General features: G+C 45.4%; 1 pseudogene; it reads left to right on the top strand.

Annotated features, from left to right (window-relative positions):
- Positions 1-21211, top strand: part of LOC112069183 (FH2 domain-containing protein 1-like) — a 37392-nt pseudogene extending 16181 nt beyond the window's left edge.
- Positions 21212-21755: the final 544 nt, after the last annotated feature.

Here is a 21755-nt window from a genome sequence, read left to right as displayed (position 1 = left end):
TCCGCATTCAGACCCTGCTAGATACCCCGCTGCGCGCATTCCAGACCCCTGCATGAAACCCCTGCCATTCCAGACCCTGCATGATACCCCTCTGCCATTCCAGACCCGCCATGAACCTCCCTCTGCCATTCCAGACCCCTGTGTTGTCATGTTTCTACAGGGCTGTCCAGGAGATAGTTAAGGATATCCGGCAGGGGGTCGGGACCCGCTACGGGGCCGAGAAACTGTCTGAGCTCTGCAAACTGCTGCCTGACGCCGACGAGGTAAAGACTTTGCTCTGTGTCCTCTCCGACACACCGTAGCTCCTACTGCAACAACGCTGACTAGCCTGTAGCCCCCCACCCCTCTCATCATCTGGTTCTCATTATCTTGATCAACAGTTTGCCATTACATCATCGTTGAGAAATGCTTACTGACAATACATGTTGTAAAAGATGTTGCCAATGACTGCACGTGTTGTATATGGACATGGTTATAAGAATATAACAGTCATAAGAATCATCCTTGGTGATGGTGGTTTTACCACTGGACTCACCCTGGGTGATGGTGGTTTCACATTTGCATAAAATGGACAGAAACCAGTCTCAAAGTCAATCAATCAATTGCGTTTATTCTCAAGAGTACTGATCATAGTACAATTTACATCAGGTTATATAATAATAATGACATCATAGGTTTTAAAATGTCCATCCTCCTCTCGGATACAATGGTAATACAGTTTCACAAGCCTTCTAACATTGTCTGCCACCTGTTAAACAATCTACAACCAGCCCAAGGTCTCTCCCCTCCCTGGGTAGAGACAGAATGTCCTGTAATGAACACATCATTCCAGCCTGGCTGATGATAACTCCATTCGTTTCTAACAAGGAACAGRCAGYCCTTGTTTTAATTCTTGATTAAAATTACACACATTATATTCAGCACTATGATTAGAATAATGTCCATACATCCATACAGTAACATAGTAGTATTCTGTTTAGTTATAGTTTTAAGCTAAATGTATACATAATTTAGTCATTATTCATCAAAATCCCATAACATTTTACCACTGGACTCACCCTGGGTGATGGTGGGTTTACCACTGGACTCACCCTGGGTGATGGTGGGTTTACCACTAGACTCACCCTGGGTGGTGGTGGGTTTTACCACTGGACTCACCCTGGGTGATGATGGGTTTACCACTGGACTCACCCTGGGTGATGGTGGGTTTACACTGGACTCACCCTGGGTGTTGACTGGTGGTGGTTTTACCACTGGACTCACCCTGGGTATATGGTGTGTGTGGGTTGGTTGTGGGTGGGTTGCGTGTAACTGGGTTTGGTGGGTTTGGTTTTACCACTGGACTCACCCTCGGTGATGGTGGGTTTTACACTGGACTCACCCTGGGTGATGGTGGTTTACCGCTGGACTCCACCCTGGGTGATGGTGGGTTTACCACTGAGACTCACCCTGGGTGATGGTGGTTTACCACTGGACTCCCCTGGGTGATGGTGGGTTTACCACTGGACTACCCTGGGTGAGGTGGTTTACCACGGACTCACCCTGGGTGATGGTGGGTTTACCACTACTCACCCTGGGTGATGGTGGGTTTTTACCACTGGACTCACCCTGGGTGATGGTGGGTTTACCACTGGACTCACCCTGGGTGATGGGGGTTTTACCACTGGACTCAATCAAAGCTCTGAATTCTAAATATGATTTCTGGAGATTCTAATCCTGTGTGGAATTCCCAATAAAAGTAATGAGGCTTGTAGAATTGAACAGAACTGACTGATAACGGCTCTATGCTGTCCATCTGGGTATTTTCACAGGAGGCTCGTCTGAAGAGGTTCAAGGCCGAACGCAGTGGGCTTGGGGAGCCCGACCTCTTCATGATTCTGCTAGTGGAAGTCCCCAGGTACACCACACAACCCGTAGAACTTTCAGAACCTCATGTTTTACAATGATTACAAACCCTGACCCTGAATTTCTAACTATGGTGCAAAATATTCCAATTGATCTGCTTTTCTCAGGGTGACTCTCCTCGTTTGCAGTGACCCCTCCCTCCACACTGGTTGATTCACTAGCTTTCCACTCTGGTTGATGTGTGTGCTCTTGAGGATCGATAAGGCTCTAACCCCTTCCATCCTCCCCCTCCTCCTCTTCTCTCCTCTACCACCTCCTCCCCTCTCTCTCCTCCCCTCATCCTCTCTCCCCTCCTCCTCTTCTCTCTCTACCACCTCCTCCCCTCATCCTCTCCTCCCCTCATCCCTCCTCTCTCTACCACCTCCCTCATCCTCTCTCCCCCTCCTCCTCTTCTCTCCTCTACCTCCTCTCCCCTCATCCTCTCCTCCCCTCCTCCTCTTCTCTCCTCTACCACCTCCTCCCCTCATCCTCTCCCTACCTCATCCTCTCCTCTCCTCCCCCTCCTTCTCTCCTCTACCTCCTCCTCCCCTCATCATCTCCCTCCTCTACCACCTCCTCCCCTCATCCCTCCTCTCTCTACCACCTCTCCCCTCATCTCTCCTCCCCTCCTCCTCTTCTCTCCTCTACACCTCCTCCCTTCATCCTCTCCTCCTCCTCCTCTTCTCACACCTCCTCCCCTCATCCTCTCCTCCCCTCCTCTTCTCTCCTCTACCACCTCCCCGTCTTCTTTCTTCTCTCCTCTATCTCCTCCTTCCTCATCCTTCTCCTCCCCTCATCCCTCCTCTCCTTCCATTTTCTTCCCCATTAGCTTTCGTCTGCGTCTGGATGCCATGATCCTGCAAGAGGAGTTTGACCCTGCCGTGACCTCTCTCTGTTTGGCGGCCAGATGTCTGAGGGAGGCAGCCAGAGGTAAACCATCAGCAGGGCCTTTATAGTTAAGGGTTCGTCCCAAATGGCACCCTATTCCCTATATAGTGTACTACTGTTGACCAGGTTCCATAGGGATCTGGTCAAAGGTTGTGCACTATGTAGGGCATAGGGTGCCATTTGGGACGAACCCTAGGCCTACTCTACTCCCAATCACTGCCCCTTTTTAAACTCCTTTATGTGGCCGTTCACGTCCCGTTTCAGTGCTCTTGTTTCAGTTTAGTATGAAATGGTGAAAGTAGTTTTTTAGTTTAGGCCTACTCTACTCCTCATCACCGTCTCTTTAAACCCCTTTGTGGCCCATCCACTTCCCTTTTTAGATAAAACCAATGGTTTTTAGTTCCCCCTTTAATTATCAGCAGGGGGTTTTATTTTCCCGTTTAAGTTCTCAGTCTTGTTTGAGTTTAGTCTGGGAAGGTAATCTGAAGTTTGTTCAGAATTAGTGATGTTTTGTACTGTAGGCCACAGATGGACCACAGGTGTTGGATTTTGCACGTGGGTTTTAGCAAGTTAGCATTAAGTGATGTTTGAGGTTTATTGGTGTAAAACCGAATGACTAAATCATTAATTTCTTAACATGTATGTCTGTTGGTCTGTCTCTTTCTCTCTCTCTCTCGGTCTTTCTCTCTCTCTCTTTCTCTCTCTCTCTCGGTCTGTTTCTCTCCCTCTCGCTCTGTTTCTCTCTCTCTGTCTGTCAAATTCAAGCTGCTTTATTGGCATGAAAAACATTGTGTCAATATTACCAAAGCAACAATGTATACAATATACTTTGTAATAAAATTTATAAACGATAACAAAAAATAATATAAAATGGTAGTAAATAATAATACAAAATTAAATACAAAAATAATAACAATAAAATGGTAACAGTCAATAGTAGAAATGTAATAAATKTAAAAATCTAAATATGGAAAATGAAACTATAACTAACTTATAACTAAATAACACTCATCTTCACCATTACATCAGTACTACAACTACCATCATCATTACTACTACTACTACCACCACCATCACTAAACTGCTACCATTACCACCCATACCACTACTATTTGGAATGATAAACAACAATAATAATAGTAATAACAATAATAGTAATAATAAGTAAGTTACTGCTTACTATGCAGATGTTATTATTCAGTGTCCCTCAGGCTATGGCAGGCAAATACATATTTGGCTGCAGAGGAGCCATTGCTCCTTCGCCCATGAGTATTTTTAGTTTTTCCTCTGAGTTTAATAAGTTCAAATTTGGAATAAATGTAGTCATTTCTGTGAATAATGAATCTCTTTGTGAGGAATATTTATCACAGTAAAGGAGAAGGTGCATCTCTGTCTCTACCTCCCCTGTCGTGCAGTGACCGCATACACTCTCCTCTTTGGGTAGCCATGTCTTTTTATGTCTGCCGGTTTCTATTGCCAATCGGTGGTCACTCAGCCTGTACTTGGTAAGGATCTGTCTCTGCTTCGTATCTCTGACAGAGTAGAGATAATCAGCCAATTCATATTCTCTGTTTAGTGTCAGATAGCAATTTAGTCGGCTTTGGGATTTTGTTTCGTTTTTACAATGTTGTAAATATGAGTCCTTTGATTGGTTCATGATTTTGTTTATTGGAATTCTTTCTTTTGAAGCAGTGCYGGTGTCAGCTTGGTTGGTTATGTCCAACACCAGCTGACTGAGAGGGCTCGTTTCTGGGCTCAGCTCTTGGGTTTGAAGTGCTTTAAATTGCAGACTTGAATTTGGACTTGAATTTATTTATTAATTTTTAAGATMTTTTCTGTATTTTCATTATTACTGGAAAGCGGCCCAATTCTGCCCTACATGCATTAGTTGGTGTATTTCTCTGGACTTGTAGAATTTTCCGACAGAATTCTGCATGTAGGGYTTCAATTGGATGTTTGTCCCACATTTTAAAGTCCAGTTTATTGAGTGGCCCCCAAACCTCACTTCCGTAAAGAGCTATTGGTAGGATTACACTGTCAAATATTTTGGTCCAAATTCTAATTGGGATGTTGATTTTGAATAATTTAGTTTTTATTGCATACAATGCTCTGCGGGCTTTTTCTTTTGAGTGCATTCACTGCCATATTAAAGTTTCCCAATGCAGATATGGTCAGACCAAGGTAGGTGTAATTTTTAGTGTGTTCAATTATGGTGTTGTTCAGGGTGAATTTATATTTGTGTTTGTGACATCTGTTTTTTGGGGGGGAAACCATGATTTTCGTTTTTTGGAAATTTACTGCCAGGGCCCAATTATGGCAATATTGCTCTAGAATATTAATGTTCTGTTGAAGACCTTCTTTGGTTGGTGATAGAAGTACCAAGTCATCAGCATATAGCAGGTATTTCATCTCTGTGTCAAATAGTGTGAGTCCTGGGGCTGGAGAATGGTCCAACATGTCTGCTAATTCATTGATATAAATGTTGAAAAGATTTGGACTCAAACTGCAGCCTTGTCTCACACCTCGACATTGTGAAAATAATTCTGTTCTTTGGTTTTTGATTTTTATTGCACACTTGTTTTCTGTGTACATACATTTTATTAAGTCATACACCTTACCACCAAGCCCACTTTGGAGAATTTTGTAGAATAGCCCTTCGTGCCAAATAGACACAAATGCTTTTTTAAAGTCAATAAAGCAAGCAAAGATTTTGCCCTCTTTTTTTTGGTGGACGTGTTTATTAATTAGTGTGTGTAAGGTGTAATATATGGTCCGTAGTGCGATGGTTCATTCTTGAATTCAAAATGCTACAGAAAACCTTTCCCAAGTTACTGTTTACGCAAATTCCCTTGTAATTATCGGGTCTGATTTGTCTCCACTTTTGTGGATAGGGGAGATGAGCCCCTGGTTCCAGACATCAGGGAAGCAGCCAGAAGTTAAAACCATGTTGAACAACTTAAGCATAGCATTTTGCAACTCAGGTGTGCTGTTATTCAGCATTTCATTTCTGATGTTGTCTAGACCACAAGTCTTCTTTGATTTAATAGATTTGAGCTTTTSATTTAGTTCTTGTTGKGTTATTGGGTAATCTAATGGATTTTGGTTGTTTTTAATGACTGATTCAAGGATGTTCAATTTTTCTTTATTTTCTAATTGGTTCTGTTGTAAGTCTTTTTGTGGGATGTTTTTGTATAGATTATCAAAATAAATGTTCCAAATCCCTACATCTTGTATGGGTAATTCTTATGGCTTTGTTGTGCTTAAATTCTTCCACATGTCCCAGAACTGATTTTGGTCAATTGTGTTTTCAATTTCATCAAGTGTCTTGTTGGTATAATTCAATTTCTTGCGYTTCAGTGTTTGTTTATACTGTTTCAAAGTTTTCATATCGTAGCTCTGGGTTGTTTTGCTGCTTATGTTTTTTATTTGACATTTGTTTTAGGTGTTTTCTAATTGTTTTACATTCATTATCAAACCATTTGTCAGAAACATTAAATGTTTTGTTTCTGATGTTGCATCTCTTTGGTTTTCTCAAATTTRCTTTCGATGCTGCTTTTTGGAATAGGCAGTTGATGTATTGAGTAGCCGAATTGACACCATCTTTATTGTTTTGGTATTGTGAGTTATTGAAAAACTGTATAGAGTTCAATGTTTCAATGAATCTCTCTGCACTGTTTGGAGTTTTCCCTCTTGTACGATTTGGTTTATGTTTTGAGTTTTTGGGCAGTTCTTTAAATGAATATTGCCGGTTAATTTCTTCAGAAACACGTTGAATCTCTTCTCTCCTCTCTCGTCTGTCTCTCTCTCTCTCTCTCTCTTCTCTCTCTCTCTCTCTCTCTCTCTCTCTCTCTCTCTCTCTCTCTCTCTCTCTCTCTCTCTCTCTCTCTCTCTCTCTCTCTCTCTCTCTCTCTCTCTCCTCTCTCTCTCTCTCGTCTGCCTCTCTCTCTCTCAAGCACAAATCTTGGTGCTGTGATGGCACATTGTGGTATTTCACCCAGTAGATCTGGGAGTTTGTCAAAATCGTGTTTGTTTTCGAATTCTTTGTGGGTCTGTGTAATCTGCGGGAAATATGTGTCTCTAATATGGTTATACATTTGGCAGGAGGTTAGGAAGTGCAGCTCAGTTTCCACCTCATTTTGTGGGCAGTGTGCACATAACCTGTCTTCTCTTGAGAGCCATGTCTGCCTATGGCAACCTTTCTCAATAGCAAGGCTATGCTCACTGAGTCTGTACATAGTCAAAGATTTCCTTAAGTTTGGGTCAGTCACAGTGGTCAGGTGTTCTGCCACGGTGTACTCTCTGTTTAGAGATTCTTGTTTGCTCTGATTTATTTTGTTAATTCTTTCCAATCTCTCTTTCTCTCTCGGTCTCTCTCTGTGTCTCTCTCTCAGAGCTGTTGAGCTGTCCTGAGCTGCACTCCATCCTCCGTCTGGTTCTGAAGGCAGGAAACTACATGAATGCTGTGAGTATTCATGTTTTCTTTCTTCTCCTCCTTTCTTTTTACCTTTCAGATGAAAGAGAGAGCCGTTCTTTATCTGTGTGCACAATGCTGCTGGTGTAGGACTGGGGTGTAGGACTGGGGTGTAGGACTGGGGTGTAGGACTGGGGTGTAAGACTGGGGTGTGTTCCAGAGCATCACTCTGGCGGCATCTGGGTTTTGTAATGTGTTTGTTTAAGATGTCAGGTTTGTTAAAGATGTCAGGTTTGTGTGTGACCTCTTTTCACTGACCTACTGTATTTGACCTCAGGGTGGGTACGCAGGCAACGCAGCAGGATTCCGAATCCCTTCCCTGCTCAAACTGGCCGACACTAAGGCCAACAAGCCAGGCATGAACCTCCTGCACTTTGTGGCCATGGTAAGATCTGATCTAGGATCAGGTATCTTTTACCCATATACTGTAGCTGTAGTTATTATCATCTAAAATGCAAAACTAATCCTACTGTACTTCAGCAGCCCTCGCCCTGACGTCGTCAAATATACACCTTCCTAATATTGAGTTGCACCCCGACCTTTTTGCCCAAAGAACAGCCTCAATTTGTCAGGGCATGGATTTTACAAGGTGTTGAAAGTGTTCCACAGGGATGCTGGCCCATGTTGACTCCAATGCTTCCCACAGTTGTGTCAAGTTGGCAGGATGTCCTTTGGGTGGTGACCCATTCTTGATACACACGGGAAACTCTTGAGCGCGAAAAACCCAGCAGCATTGCAGTTCACGACACACATCGGTGCGCCTGGCACCTACTACCATACTCCGTTCAAAGGAACTTAAAGATTTTGTCTTGCCCGTTCACCCTCTGAATGGCAAACATACACAATCCATGTCTCAATTGTCTCAAGGCTTAAAAGTTATTCTTTAACCTGTCTCCTCCCCTTACTTCTACACTGATTTGAAGTGGATTTAACAAGCGACATCATTAAGGGATCATAGCTTTCACCTGGTCAGTCTGTCATGGAAAGAGCAGCTGTTCATAATGTTTTGTACACTCAGTGACCCTTGAAGTGCTTGACTTTAGTTTATCTTTCAGTCAAGACCTACTTATAGCTATAGCAGTAGTATGCCACACATCTAAATGAACTCTCTCTAGATCTAGTTCAAAGACAACAAAATCAATCCCAGACTTCTCTTTTATTGAAGACTAACAACCATCTGACAGACTGCTCATTTAGTTTCCTTTGGAAAAACTAGACACTTTTTCTTATTTAACTAAATTGTTCAACTGGCACAGATAAAGCAGGTCTTCAAAATGTCTTTTAAACTATGTGTTGGGTATTTGTTGTATTTGACCAACCATGAATTCACAATAACCACATCAACAAAATGAATCGTGACACAATGCAATGATTCATCCAGAATTATGACGGCTCGCTGTGTAAAACAATAGCTGGATCAGCTCTGTCACTGTCTCCACAGGAAGCAGTGAAAAAGGACCAGAGTTTACTGTCGTTTCCCGGCCAACTAGGACACGTCGGCCCCGCCTCCAGGTCAGTAAGAGCCAATAATACAGATCCCTCCCAAGATTAGAAATGCCCCCTTCCTTCCTCATAGGGGACTGGGCAACGCTCAGTTGCCAAAAGCTGTCAAACTTTGCAAGTAGAAATGCCACGAATAGAGCAAACATGATTCCTTGTTCTACATGTCAGAGAGGCATGTTTCTTCTATATTACATATTTCTATCCGAATGTTCCAAAACATTGCCCCGCTGAACGCACCCCAGTTCTAATAGTTTGAAAATCTACCTCGGGGCAAAAACAGATATTTACTTGATCTGCATATAAAGTAAGATTTTCACTTTATTGCTTTTAACCAATCCAGCAGATCTATAATGAATGAATGAATTAAACGGAGGAAAGAAGGAAGCAAGCAAGCAATCTGAAGTGATTGAATGTGGCACGTGTTTTGGATGCTTCTGGGGAGCATATGAGATCCGCAGGCTATACACACACACACACTACGCCACGCCCCACACAAAATACATCCCACAAAGCTGCTTTAAGACCAGTTCCAACTGGACTGTATTGTGTTACGGTACTGTCCAGCTGTTAGTGATATAGCTATCCCCTTGTCATGAGCAACATGTCTGTTTCAATATCACTGCTCTGTTGGGGTGTTGGGTTTGGTTAGCTATGTAGGACCCTTAGAATGAGTCCCAAGTGGCACCCTATTCCCTATATAGTGCACTACTTTTGACCAGAGCTCTAGATATAGTGCACTATATAGGGAATAGGGTGCCATTTGGGAAACACACCTACTGTCCTCCTCACATCAATGTGTCACATCACTATGGTGGTCTGCACATCAATGTGTCAATGTGAAGAGGCTATATACAGGGGGTACCGGTACAGAGTCAATGTGAGGAGGCTATATACAGGGGGTACCGGTACAGAGTCAATGTGAGCAGGCTATATACAGGGGGTACCGGTACAGAGTCAATGGTGAGGGCTATATACAGGGGGTACTGGTACATGAGTCAATGTGAGGAGGCATATACAGGGGGTACGTACAGGATCAATGTGAGGGGGGCTAATATACAAGGGGGTAACTGGTACAGAGTCAATGTGAGGAGGCTATATACAGGGGGATACCGGTACAGAGTCAATGTGAGGAGGCTAATAGCAGTGGGGTACGGTACAGAGTCAATGTGAGGAGGCTATATACAGGGGGTACGTACAGAGTCAATGTGAGGAGGCTATATACAGGGGGTACCGGTACGAGAGCAATGGTGAGGAAGGCTATATACAGGGGGTACAGTACAGAGTCAATGTGAGGAGCTATAATACAGGGGGTACTGGTACAGCGAGTCAATGTGGGGAGGCTATATACAGGGGGTACTGTACAGAGTCATGTGAGGAGGCTATATACAGGGGGTCTGTATCAGAGTCAATGTGAGGAGGCTATATACAGGGGTTCTGGTCAGAGTCCAATGTGAGGAGGCTATAACAGGGGGGTACCTGGTACAGAGTCAATGTGAGGAGGCTATATACAGGGGTACGGTACAGAGTCATGTGAGGGGGCTATATACAGGGGTACTGGTACAGGGAGTCAATGTGAGGTAGGCTAATATAAGGGGGTACGGTACAGAGTCAATGTGAGGAGGCTATATACAGGGGGTAACTGGTATCATGAGTCAATGTGAGGGGGCTATATACAGGGGGTACTGGTACAGAGTCAATGTGAGGGGGTATATACAGGGGGTACCGTACAGAGTCAATGTGAGGAGGCTATATACAGGGGTACGGTACAGAGTCAATGTGAGGCTATATACAGGGGGTACTGGGTACAAGTCAATGTGAGAGGCTAATACGGGGGTACTGGTACAGAGTCAATTGAGGAGGCTATATACAGGGGTCTGGTACAGAGTCAATGTGAGGAGGCTATATACAGTGGTAAGGAGTCCAAGTGAGGCTATGCAGTGGGTACGAAGAGTCAATGTGAGGAGGCTATATACAGGGGTACGGTACAGAGTCAATGTGAGGAGGCTATATACAGGGGGTACTGGTACAGAGTCAATGTGAGGGGGCTATATACAGGGGTACGTACAGAGTCATGTGAGGGGCTATATGCAGGGGGTACGCGGTACAGAGTCAATGTGAGGAGGCTATATACAGGGGGTATGGTACAGAGTCAATGTGAGGAGCTATATACAGGGGGTACTGGTACAGAGTCAATGTGAGGAGGCATATACAGGGGGATGGTACAGAGTCAATGTGAGGGGGCTATATACAGGGGTACTGGTAACAGAGCAATGTGAGGAGGCTATATACAGGGGGTACTGGCAGAGTCAATGTGAGGAGCGTATATACAGGTGTACTGGTACAGATGAGCATGTGAGGAGGCTATATACAGGGGGTACTGGTACAGAGTCAATGGTAGGGGGCTATATACAGGGGGTACCGGTAAAACAGTCAATGTGAGGGCTATATACAGGGGGTTAGTGGACAGAGTCAAGTGAGGAGGCTATATACAGGGGTACTGGTACAGAGTCAATGTGAGGGGCTATATACAGGGGGTACGGTACAGAGTCAATGTGAGGAGGCTATATTACGGGGGTCACCTGGTACAGAGTCAATGTGAGGAGGCTATATACAGGGGTACTGGTACAGAGTCAATGAGGAGGCTATACAGGGGGTACGGTACAGAGTCAATGTGAGGAGGCTATATACAGGGGGTACTGGTCACAGAGTCAATGTGAGGGGGCTATATACAGGGGTACTGTACAGAGTCAATGTGAGGAGGCTATATACAGGGGTACCGGTACAGAGTCAATGTGAGGGGGCACCGGTTAGGCGAGAGGTATATGAGATGTTTTTAACCAGGAAGGCTCATTGAGATTTAAAAATTCTTGCTCAAGACGTCCTGGCCAAGATAGCAGCAGCAAGTCATTACACAATTACAGACAGACAACATGAAAAACTGACAGGTAATCTAGTAAAAAAAACATAGAATTACAACAAGAGTATACCAACAATCAATAAAACAGCAAATTAAAAGGTCAGGTCAGGGAATCGGCCTCAAAATCCTTCAATGATTTAAAACACCATCGGTACAGGTTCAACCAGTTTAAAAGTATTTTGTAAGGCGTTCCAAGCTGACGGCGCAAGATACATAAAAGCCCTTTTACCAAATTCTCAGTTTCGGATCATTTGGAACAGTTATCAGGATAAGTCTGCGAACGAATTACAATAAAAAGGCCCAATAGTGCAGATAGAGAGATTGCATCATCTGTGGATTCTGTTTAGGGCGGTATGCAAATTGGAGTGGGTCTAGGGTTGGAATATGGTGTTGTGAGCCATGACCAGCCTTTCAAAGCATTTCAGGCTATCAGACGTGAGTGCTATGTGTCGGTAGTCATTTAGGCGAGGTTACCTTGGTGTTCTTGGGCACAGCACTATGGTGGTCTGCTGTTAAACAGGTGGCGAATCGCAATCTCTGCAGTCTGGCAGACATTATCAGTGTGGATGACGGATCACCACCTCAAGCTGAAACCTCGCAAGACGGAGCTTGCTCTTCCTCCCGGGGAAGGACTGCCCGTTCCAGTATCTGATCGCCATCACCGGTTGACAACTCCATTGTGTCCTCCTCCCAGAGTGCTAAGAACTTGGCGTGATCCTGGGACAACACCGCTGTCGTCTCAACCAACATCAAGGCGGTGACCCGTTCCTGTAGGTTCATGCTCTACAACATTCGCAGAGTACGACCCTGCCTCACACAGGAAGCGGCGCAGGTCCTAATCCAGGCACTGTCATCTCCCGTCTGGATACTGGCAACTCGCTGTTGGCTGGGCTCCCTGCCTGGTGCCATTAAACCCCTACAACTCATCCAGAACGCCGCAGCCCGTCTGGTGTTCAACCTTCCCAAGTTCTCTCACGTCACCCGCGCTCCTCCGCTCTCTCCACTGGCTTCCAGTTGAAGCTCGCATCCGCTACAGACCATTGTGCTTGCTAGCGGAGCTGTGAGGGGAACGGCACCTCCGTACCTTCAGGCTCTGATCAGGCCTACACACAAAACAAGGGCACTGGGCGTTCATGTCCACCTCTCTGGCCCTGCTCGCCTCCCTACCTCTGAGGAAAGTACAGTTCCCGCGTCAGCCCAGTCAAAACTGTTCGCTGCTCTGGCACCCCAATGGTGGAACAAACCTCCCTCACGACGCCAGGTCAGCGGAGTCAATCACCACCTTCCGGAGACACCTGAAACCCCACCTCTTTAAGGAATACCTAGGATAGGTAAAGTAATCCTTCTAACCCCCCCCCCCCCCCCCTTAAAAAAGAGTTAGATGGCCACTATTGTAAAGTGGTTGTTCCACTGGATATCATAAGGTGAATGCACCAATTTGTAAGTCGCTCTGGATAAGAGCGTCTGCTAAATGACTTAAATGTAAATGTAAATGTTGTATTACAGACACGGACTGGGAGAGGTTGAAACATTTCCAGTGAAGACACTTGCCAGTTGGTCAGCGCATGCTCGCAGTACACGTCCTGGTAATCCGTCTGGCCCTGCGGCCTTGTGAATAGTGACCTGTTTAAAGGTCTTACTCACATCGGCTGCAGAGAGCGTGATCACACAGTTGTCCAGAACAGCTGGTGCTCTCATGCATGTTTCAGTGTTATTTGCCACGAAACGAGCATAGAAGTAGTTTAGCTCGTCTGGTAGGCTTGTCACTGGGCAGCTCTCGGCGGTGCTTCCCTTTGTAGTCTGTAATGGTTTGCAAGCCCTGCCACATCCGACGAGCATCGGAGCCGGTGGAGTACAATTCTATTTTAGTCCTGTATTGAAGCTTTGCCTGTTTGATTGTTTGTCGGAGGGGATAGCGGTATTTCTTATAAGCTTCCGGATTAGAGTCCCACTCCTTGAAAGCAGCAGCTCTAGCCTTTAGCTCGATGCGGATATTGCCTGTAATCCATGGCTTCTAGTTGGGGTATGTACGTACGGTCACTGTGCACTTATTAAGCCAATGATTGATGTGGTGTATTCCTCAATGCCATCGGTAGAATCCCGGAACATTTTCCAGTCTGTGCTAGAAAAACAGTCCAGTAGTTTAGCATCTGCTTCATCTGACCACTTTTTTTATTGACCGAGTCCCTGGTGCTTCCTGCTTTAACTTCTCTGCGCACAGATCCCGATTACGGGATCATTTTCCTAAACAACCGCTGAATTGCAGGGCACCAAATTCAAAAATATTACAAAAAATATTTATAATCATGCAATCACAAGTGAAATATACCAAAACACAGAGCTCGTTGTTAATCCACCTGTCGTGTCCGATTTTGAAAATATGCTTTACAGAGAAAGAAATCCAAGCTTTTGTGAGTGTATCAATCAATGCTACAACAGTTAGCCCCAAATTAGCATGGTCATGAAAGTCAGAAAAGCAATAAAATTAATCGCTTACCTTTGATAATCTTTGGATGTTTGCAGTTACACAACAAATGTTCTTTTTGTTCGATAAATATTACTTTCATAACAAAAAAACGCCATTTGGGTTGCGCGTTATGTTGAGAAAACATACAGCCTCGTTCCGTTCGAAGAAAATTCCAAAAAGTATCCGTAATGGTCGTAGAAACATGTCAAATGTTTTTTATAATCAATCCTCAGGTTGTTTTTAACAAACATAATCGATAATATTTCAACCGGACCGTAACCTATTCAATAAGAGAGAAAAAGAAAATTGAGAGCTCCCCTCTCGCGCGCAGGAACTATTCAGAGGACACCTGACTACTTTTGAAAAATCTTTTGAAAAATCTTTGAAATTTTTTTCAAAAAAAAGCCTGAAACTTTGTCTAAAGCCTGGTCACAGCCTGAGGAAGCCATTGGAAAAGGAATCTGGTTGATACCCCTTTAAATGGAAGAAAGACTGGCCAGGAAACAGAGATTTTTTTGTCGTTGAAATATCACGTCCGGGTTAGATTTTCTCAGGTTTTCGCCTGCAGAATCAGTTTTGTTATACTCACAGACAATATTTTGACAGTTTTGGAAACTTTGGAGTGTTTTCTATCCTAATCTGTAAATTATATGCATATTCTACGATCTGGACCTGAGAAATAGTCCGTTTACCTTGGGAACGTTATTTAAAAAAAATAAAAAAATCTGACCCCTAGCGTCAAGAAGTTAATTTTTTGCTTGTTAGCAGGAACCAGGCACGAGGATAGAATTATGATCAGATTTGCCAAATGGAGGGCGAGGGAGATCTTTGTACGCGTCTCTGTGTGTGGAGTAAAGGTGGTCCAGAGTTTTTTTTCGCTCTGGTTGCACATTTAACATGCTGATAGAAATTTGGTTAAACGGATTTGTATCCCTTCATTAAAGTCCCCAGCCACTAGGAGCATCTCTGGATGAGTGTTTTCCTGTTTGCTTATGGCGGAATACAGCTCATTGAGTGCGGTCTTAGTGCCAGCATCAGTCTGTGGTGCTGTCGACAGCTACGAAAAATACAGATAAACTCTCTAGGTAGATAGTGTGGTCTACAGCTTATCATGAGATACTCTACCTCAGGCGAGCAAAACCTTGAGACTTCCTTAGATATCGTGCACCAGCTGTTGTTTACAAATATACATAGTCTGCCCCYTTGTCTTACCAGACGGCGCTGTTCTATCCTGCCGATACAGCGTATAACCAGCCAGCTGTATGTTGAAAATGTCCTCCGTGAAGCATAAGATTTTCATTTTTAATGTCCTGTTGATAGTATAATCTTCTTCGTAGGTCGTCGATTTTATTTTCCAATGATTACAGGTTAGCTAGTAGAACGGAAGGCAGTGGGGGTTTATTTGATCGCCGACGAATTCTCAGAAGGCAGCCCGAACTCCGTCCTCTTTTTCTCCGTCTTCTCTCCAAGCAAAGGATGGGGATTTGGGCCTGTTCCCGGAAAAGCAGTATGTCCTTCACGTCGGACTCGTTAAAGGGAGAAAAAAAAGCTTCTGTCAGTTCGTGGTGAGTAATCGCTGTTCTGATGTCCAGACGTTATTTTCGGTCATAAGAGACGGTAGTAGCAACATCATGTTCAAAATAAGTCAAAAAACAAGTTAAGAAACAAAAAACCACATTCGGTTAGGAGCATGTAAAACGTCAGCTATCTTCCCCCGGCGCCATGATACTGATGCATCAGTCATTGTTGCTGATCAGTGCTGTGCTTGTTGAATGTCCTTCTCGATAAGCATGTTTACTGTAAGTCAGTCAGGACCTAGTAATGAGCGACAGCCTGCTGGGGCAGAGCCAAAGGGGAAATCTTGGATGTATTACGTTATCTGTTAGAGGAAAATAACAGCTTGATGTAGGTCACAGCTTGGGAACAGCTTTGAGTTATAATCTAAGTAACAGTGTCTTCTACAACAGAGATTCCCATATGGTTTGATTTGCCGCACGCTAGTCTCTCATGGATCGCAGCAACAGGTTGGGTTGTGGTTTAAAAACCCATGGTTTTATCCAGAGCCGTATATTTTGGCCAACTTTTGGTCACAGAAACTCACAGCGATCACTTTACTATCATCTATGAAGGTAGACTCTGCAAAATGACGTTGCCACGAGCAGCACCGGAGATATTGATATGAGCGAGATGCAACACACAGTATCACACAGTATCTGTGCATGTGTACGGGTTTGCAGTTCACACTCTTAGTTGTTACGGTAATTGACCCACTATGCTGTTTACTTTCTGCATCTATCTCATATTGCTGAGTCCACCTTTAAAGTCATGTAAAGTGATGCATCTCTCGTCTCTGTCTTCCTATAGGTTGTGTGAGGAGTCGGTAGTAGAGGATCTCTCCAGGCTCCACAGCCGTCTGGCATCCCTCAGGATCAGTGTCCAGACGGAGGCAGAGATCCAGCAGCTCACACAGCCTTTCCTGGAGGTACGGACCTGAACTAGATTCTAGAACATGGATTTAGAACACACACTGATCTAGAACTCACACTGACCTAGAACATATATCATTCTAGATCTACAGCACATCTATGGTGTCTAGTGAAGTGAGAATTTATGAACTCACAAAGAACAAAACTGAAACTCACATGGCTTTGGTTAACTCTGAGTCTCTTCCCTCCATATTCTTCCTCCTTGGTCAAAATACACAACAGTCAGTCTAATCTTGCTATCTCTCTCTCTCTCGCTCTCTCCATCTCTCCTCCATCTCTCTCGCACTCGCTCGTGCTCTCTCTCTCTTTCCTTTCCTCTCTCTCTCTTCTCTCTCTCCTATCTCCATCTCTCTCTCTCTCTCTAGGTGGCAGAGGAGCGTCTGAAGGAAGCAGAGGATGAGGTGGAGGGGATGAGGATGTCCAGTCAGGCTCTGGTCCAGTTCTTCTGTGAGGATGACAGCACTTTTAAACTGGAGGAGGCCTGCAGGGTCTTCCACTCCTTCTGCCTTCGCTTCCAAAGAGCCGTACAGGTGAGACCGACTGCTTTACATCAAGCTGTCTGCATGGGTTCCCACTACGTACATATTGTAAAAATGTACGAAAACTTTTTAAAAAGCCTTTTGGTTGTAATTCAAGGTTAGGGTTGGATTTTAAAATAGGATTTTAAGAAGATAATTTGTAGATCTAGGTTGGGATTCCGACTTTGCAACTTGGGAAGATATTGACGACCCTCTGCATGACAGCAATATGAGGTAGTGGGATGGATGAGTGGGATAGATACTGTAGATATAGATGTAGACAGAAGATAGAGGCGTAGATGCTGTGCTGATAAATGTATACTTGATGTTTCTTCTTTTACCATTGAACTCGTCCTGTTCCCTCTCAGGAAAACGCTGAGCGGGAACAGAAGGAGCAGAAACGGATGGAACGTGAGATGGTGGAGAAGCGTCGCTCCGTGGCCGTGTGTACAGGGCTGGACCTGGACCTGGCTGTGGCTACGGGTCGGGTGTCCCCACCGGGAACCCAGGAGAACCAGAATGACCTAGAGAAAACCCTTGAGAACCTGAGCCACACCTGGAGCCGGCGCAGCCTTAGAACCCAGGAGAACCGCAGGCACTCCCACCACCTCCAGAACTACACCTCGGCTCCTATTCAGACATCCCTGGGTTTGGTTAGAAACACATCCCCCCAACTCCACCTTAGCTCCTCCAACCTCCAGACCTCTCCAGGGCTACCCTGCCCCACCTACCCCAACCAGGAGAGACCGTCCCTGGGGACCGATACTAGGACAGAGCCCCTGGTCCGTCAGCACCCACCCGTCCTGGAGACTAAGGGACCAAATCATGAAGGGACAACTCAGACTCAAGTGTCACAACCGCAACATGAACTGACTTCTAACATCATTCAAACCCAGTGTGAACATAGATTCAATGTCCCCCAAAACAGGCAGGACACTATTGCCTATGTTCCCCAAACCCAACATGGAATATTTGCTAACGTCATTGAAAGCCGACTTGCACCAACGGCTCAAGTGACTCAAACTCACGATGAACGGACAGTTGATGCCAGCCCTGACCAGCGTGTATTGACCACTAAGTCTATGGCCAGTCCTTACAGACACTCCTCCACTACCACTACTGCCATCCCCAGTGTGAGAAGAAATACCATTGGTCTTAGACACAGGTATGACCTAGAGGGGACTGACCCTACCCCTGTTTCTCAGGCGAAACACACAGACACCTCAGTCAGAGACGCAGCGCATCAGGACCCTGACCTCGCTCAGCTAACAGTGTCAACGGTCACTCAGGTGACTCAGCAGCCCTTCGAGAGCCAATCAGAAACATCCATGGCCACTGCCAGCCCAGACGGTGTCCAATCACAATCCCAGGAGGCTAAGGGAGCCAATGAGACCACACCAGGACGTGGTGGTGCCTTGGAGCTGAGGCTTTCACCTGAGAGCGGACCAACCCAGCAGAGGGAAACCAAATCTTCCTCTACACCAGTGGAACAAAGCTGGCTGCCTCCGAGCCTACCAGAGCTAAGCCCACAGCGGGCACGGGAATGCCCAGAGGTCTCCAGCCCTGACAGGGAGAGGGACCGGTCATACCCACGTGTGGGCGAAACCCTTGAGTGCCACACCCTGGTCCGAGGTCTGCGTTCCTACGACAACCTATCCCCTCCTCCCACCCCCACCACAACACTCTCCAGAGCCCCACCCAGCCTCTGCTCCAAGTGGAGGAAAGCGAAGCAGGCGGAGACTCCAGGGGCTGGTTCTGGGTCTCCAATGGGGAAAGAGGACTCTCGGGGCGGGGGGAAGTCTCCTGTTGTCCGAGGAGGGGCTAATCGGGGCTTGGTACCCCGTGCAGGTCTACTGAACAATACTGATATCCATAGGGTGCGTTTTATTACCAAACCAGAAACACAGACACCCACCGGCCCCGTTCCAAATCCTAATTTACAGACTACACCACGTTCCACTCATCTGGCGTCCCCGTCCATACGCAGTGCCTCCATACGCTCCTCCCCCATCACACGTCCTACTACTACCCAGACAGCGGGCAAGCGGCGCGGTAGCACCAGGAGTGAGAGGAGCCAGGCTGGGGTTGAGAACCAGCAGCAGGCCCCAGGGAAACCCACATTGACCCGCCGGGCATCAGAGAGAGCTGGGCTGGGGCTTGGACCAGAGAGGGAGAGGACTTCTAGCACCAGCACCACTAGTAGTACAGCTACCACCCAGCCAGCCTTTGTCAGAGGCTCTCATCTCAGGGTGACCAAACGTCTTGCCCCCACCTCCAACTCTGAGACCCAACACTCCTCTCAGCCCCGCTCCACACACAGCCCCTCCTCTGCTACAGCTAAAACCATCCGTACAGCTGTTATAGCTGCGTCCAGGACTAAAACAACCAAGACGAGCCCCAGCACAGAACCCTCTAGAGCTGCTCTCTCTGCCTGCAAAACCCCCACAGCAACACGGATACCTGGACCTAAAATGGCCCGTCCTGCCTCCTCGCCCATGTGGAAGTGATCGTGGGAGATCATACCACTTTTTCAGTCTTCTGTCCACATGCCTCGTTGTGTTTATGTTTGTGTCCACTGTACATGTATGCGGGTATCAATAAATGACTTGGTGAATTGTATCAGACCTCTGTTCTGGAGGGGTTGGCAGTTACTGGTCCATGCAGACTCTCTATTTAGCTTGTCCAGAAYCGATGGGGTGTTTTCACTTGGGTCTGTCTTATTGTAAAGTGCAATTAAGGACGTACGAAGTACCTGCCATACTCGCTCTTGTCTGGCAGGAAGATGACAAAGAACTGCAACTCGAACAAAATGGCTGCCACTACATCACTCTACATTTACTATTTTGCATATGGACAGTAGCTGTACTGTCACTGTAGATAGAAATGTCTTCTGTTCTACACACTACCTCCATCCATTAGTGTCCTGTCCATGCAACAGGGCACTTCAAGGAGATACTCTAACCACCTCACACCCAACCTGGACTTTGTCAAGCTACTGAAATGGGTGCCTCGTTTGTTGTGCAAGAAAATCACGTTTAGAATAATTTGCCACTGCGGCCTCCTCTATGCCTTGGTCTTCCAACAGACCACTCTCATCGACCAGTCTTTTTAGGCTGTATGTTGTATGTTGAAAATGGCGTGTTCGTCTTCAAAGGTTATTTTATTTAACTTTATCTGCGTCCCAAATTGCACCCTATTCCCCATATAGTGCACAACCTTTGATCAGGGCCCCCATACAGCTCTGGTCAAAAGTAGTGCACTATGTAGGGAATCATTTCTGAGTCCTCGGTGTTTCGAGTGTGCATTCTTAGAACTGTATTTCTACACCTGTTGTGCTGTTTGATTAGATGCATGGACCAAACTCAGATAGAATTTCTCTTTTGTTGTTTCCTCACCTTGGGCTATCTGTTTGTTGTTTTCTCACCTTGGGCTATCTGTTTGTTGTTTTCTCACCTTGGGCTATCTGTTTTGTGTTTTCTCACCTTGGGCTATCTGTTTGTTGTTTTCTCACCTTGCGGTATCTGTTTGTTGTTTTCCACCTTGGGCTATCTGTTTGTTGTTTTCTCACCTTGGGCTAATCTTTTGTTGTGTTTCTCACCTTGGGCTATCTGTTTGTTTTGTTTTCTCACCTTGGGCTATCTGTTTGTTGTTTTCTCACCTTGGGCTATCTGTTTTGTTGTTTTCTCACCTTGGGCTATCTGTTTTGTGTTTTCTCACCTTGGGCTATCTGTTTGTTGTTTCCTCACTTGGGCTATCTGTTTGTTGTTTCCTCACCTTGGGCTATCTGTTTTGTTGTTCTCACCTTGGGCTATCTGTTTGCCCAATCAGCAATCAATCGTATGATATTGGATTGATTATTGGTAATTGATGGATTTTATTGATTATCCTCATCTTGAATGTGCTCTTCATTCTGAAGCACTTTAACAAGTGAAGAGGAGACATGTTGCTAGGATACTCACTGTAATATTCTGCTGCTGTTTATATCAAAAAGATCTCAAAATGAACGGCATGAATTGTTATCCATGGCAACAATGTTTGTATTTGTAAATAACATATACAATAAAGTTGCTAATCAGACTCCGGGTGTGGTGTTTGTTTTAGAAATGACGTCATTAAAGGACTTTCTGTTTAAAGACGACAAGGAAGTCGAAGGCAGGTGTTCTTCAATGCACAGCTCTGCTTATTTGTTTTTTCTTGCAGTTACTATCCTCCACAGTCTGAGTTCCCCCAGGCATCGGGAGGGTCACGTACTGCTGTGACCTTCCGATGCACCCTGTTCCCTATATAGTGCACTATTTTTGATCAGAAACCTATGAAACTATATAGTGAATAGCCTGACATTGGTCACAGTATTTTAGACTAGAGACCTGTCTTGATAACCAAGCTGCTGGCTCGTTATCAGCATCATGAGACTACTTCTCCTCCAGAGACAAAGCTGTGCTGCTGTACTAACCAAGCTGCTGGCTCGTTATCAGCATCATGAGACTACTTCCTCCTCCAGAGACAAAGCTGTCCTGCTGTACTAACCAAGCTGCTGGCTCGTTATCAGCATCATGAGACTACTTCCCTCCTCCAGAGACAAAGCTGTCCTGCTGTACTAACCAAGCTGCTGGCTCCTTAT

Source organism: Salvelinus sp. IW2-2015, unplaced genomic scaffold (assembly GCF_002910315.2).
Source record: "Salvelinus sp. IW2-2015 unplaced genomic scaffold, ASM291031v2 Un_scaffold924, whole genome shotgun sequence".
NCBI classification, from domain to species: domain Eukaryota; kingdom Metazoa; phylum Chordata; class Actinopteri; order Salmoniformes; family Salmonidae; genus Salvelinus; species Salvelinus sp. IW2-2015.
Note: the sequence above shows the minus strand (reverse complement) of the source record. Positions and strands in the feature narration are given on the sequence as shown.